The sequence below is a fragment of the Epinephelus moara genome, chromosome 16, assembly GCF_006386435.1.
Source record: "Epinephelus moara isolate mb chromosome 16, YSFRI_EMoa_1.0, whole genome shotgun sequence".
Taxonomy (NCBI): Eukaryota; Metazoa; Chordata; class Actinopteri; order Perciformes; family Serranidae; genus Epinephelus; species Epinephelus moara.
In genome coordinates this window covers 1-2,132 of record NC_065521.1, presented here as the reverse complement: position 1 = coordinate 2,132, position 2,132 = coordinate 1, and the positions used below count along the sequence as shown (strand labels likewise).

General features: G+C 41.1%; 1 protein-coding gene across 1 annotated transcript in view; it reads left to right on the top strand.

The window, feature by feature from the left end:
• Positions 1-1,853, top strand: part of kynu (kynureninase) — a 41,730-nt gene extending 39,877 nt beyond the window's left edge. Inside the window, exons 15-16 of the transcript XR_007571168.1 lie at positions 1,611-1,668; positions 1,748-1,853. The gene's annotated coding sequence lies outside the window, so the exon portion shown is untranslated. The remainder of the gene's footprint in view (positions 1-1,610; positions 1,669-1,747) is intronic.
• Positions 1,854-2,132: the final 279 nt, after the last annotated feature.

The following is a 2,132-nucleotide window of genomic DNA, read 5'->3' as shown; positions in this document are numbered from 1 at the left end:
GTCTCGTTTGAGGACATTGGGTCTTTATTATCGTCTCGTTTGAGGACATTGGGACTTTATTATCGTCTCGTTTGAGGACATTGGGTATTTACTATCGTCTCGTTTGAGGACATTGGGTCTTTATTATTGTCTCGTTTGAGGACATTGGGACTTTATTATCGTCTCGTTTGAGGACATTGGGTATTTACTATCGTCTCGTTTGAGGACATTGGGTCTTTATTATCGTCTCGTTTGAGGACATTGGGACTTTATTATTGTCTCGTTTCTGGACATTGGAACTTTATTATCGTCTCCTTTGAGGACATTGGGTCTTTACTATTGTCTCGTTTGAGGACATTGGAACTTTATTATCGTCTCGTTTGAGGACATTGGGACTTTATTGTCTCTCCACTTCTTTACAGATTGTGTATTATCTGGTAATGAAAACATTTTCTCTACACTGCACCATAATAACTCCCACAATCCCTTGCCCCCGTGACCCTCCTCTCCAGTCGAGCGTTTGGGCGCGACACCCAGAGAGCTCGCAGCATGGGGTTTGCGGATGACATGATTTTGGGGGGAGAAATCTGATGAGATCCCGTCTTCCTCCCCTCCTCACCCCGCTGTACATTACACACATGAGTTAGCCGACAGTCCTCGGCTCACCAATTAACACCTACTTTATTATAACGTTGACTTCTCTCTAATGTTCCCGCATGTGTTTATGCACTATTACCTTGACGGATGCCTGCTCCGCGTTGAGACATAATTGGCATATCAATATGCAAAACCTAAATGGATTAACCTTCTTTAAAACTAATGAGCACTTGGATGCCCAGCTGGGGAACGGACCAGAATTAGCATTTGTCATCTTTTTGGGCTGATGTGAGAATAAATAATTGAAGAGAGGCTGGTATTGTCTTTCCTTGGGCTACTTAAGCGTAAAGTGACGGTACTGTTAAAAGAAGAGGAATATGCAGATTTACTGTCTTAATGATGACTGAGGGCTCGCTGGTTTCACACAGACACAAAGACGCTGTGTCTTTATGGCACAGTCTAGTATGACATTTTGATGAAATTTCTTTTATGGCATTCTACGCTACTTTTTTTTGTATACTACGAAGTTTAGTCGGCATACTGCGCGATGACAAAGAAATAAAAAAAACAAAGAGTACTAGCTTCAGAGTGATGTAGGGAAGTTCTCAGAGCAACTCTGAGCGAGGAAGAAACAGAAACTTTTACCGTAGTGAGGAGGTGTGGTTGTGCCCGTTCTTTAACAGATGTGATTGGTTGTCACAGACACGCCCTTTGTCTCCTCTGAACAGTTTTTCACCTTAGGCGCTCTTTTAAGGTCTAAGATGCTCTGTGAGTAACTTTTATCTTTACAAGGACTTCATCTAAACTTTAAGAAAACATCACAATTCTGAGAAATTTCCTAGAAATCTGTCACTAGGAGCAACTCCACGTACGAGGAAGCTTTGTGAATACGGCCCCTGCTGCTCTCGGAGGACACGTTTCACCTGAAGAGTCGTCATCAGGGTATAAACAGCACTGGAGACGGACTGGCACACTAAACTATGACATTTTTATGGCATACAAAACTTTGCTTTATTTTGTGTTTCAATGTGTAGATCACTGCAGGTGGACTGATGTAGAAACGCTCTGTGGGAACAAGTGCACAGTCTTCAGGTTTGTCCACATCCTGTTTATCAACATGATGCAGTTCTCCACTTTCCAGCATTAATGCTGACTTTTGTTGCATGTTAAGGCTCCTGTAGATGTGCAGCCTCAGTGGACAACATCTTGGAAGAAGAGAAACGTTAGACAGATCAACTGAAGGAACATGTTGTACTCTGAGGTAAGATATATTTTCTCTTGTTACCAGCTGTGTTGTGTTGAATGTTGAAGGAATTGATGTCATTTTAAGAGGCCAGATCACCCAAAGTCACAAAATCTGTCAGGCAGAAAACATTATAGGTTCTGTGACATTTTTAGGCATGCTATGTTATGACTTTTTTGCAGTTTTTTCAACATACTACACTACGACTTTTATCGAAAGTCATAGTATATTATGTTGAAAAAGGTGCTGAAAAATTCATCGTAATGCATGTAAAAAAAATCATAGTTTAGTATGTGGTCCAAAATCATGAAAA